Source organism: Penaeus monodon, chromosome 31 (assembly GCF_015228065.2).
Source record: "Penaeus monodon isolate SGIC_2016 chromosome 31, NSTDA_Pmon_1, whole genome shotgun sequence".
In the NCBI taxonomy this organism is placed as follows: domain Eukaryota; kingdom Metazoa; phylum Arthropoda; class Malacostraca; order Decapoda; family Penaeidae; genus Penaeus; species Penaeus monodon.
In genome coordinates, this window is record NC_051416.1 from 28,442,365 (window position 1) to 28,442,780 (window position 416).

The following is a 416-nucleotide window of genomic DNA, read 5'->3' on the forward strand; positions in this document are numbered from 1 at the left end:
TTCACAGACACTTCATATACCCATTATATTATTAAAAATCCATAAATGTGCTCACATCTAGAAACGATAATGGAAAACGTTTATTTTCACTTAAAAATACGTTCGCATAAAAAAATTTGTTCATGGCAGTTATAAAGATATTCCCCTTTTTTGATAATATCACGCATGTAATATCAATATCACGAATGCAGTAGATATCTAATCATATTTTAAACTGTTTATAGAGGTCGTATGTTAAAGGGATGCATACTGTACAAATGCTGGATGTCATTTACAGTAAGGACAATGCGGTATTAGTAATAATTATAACAGTATAAATGCTAAACAGTTAAGGATGAGCGTTGGGAACTATTTAAATGATAGTGATTACAGAACCATGATAGGATAAAAATGCTGTTAACGGAAGAATATAGAAA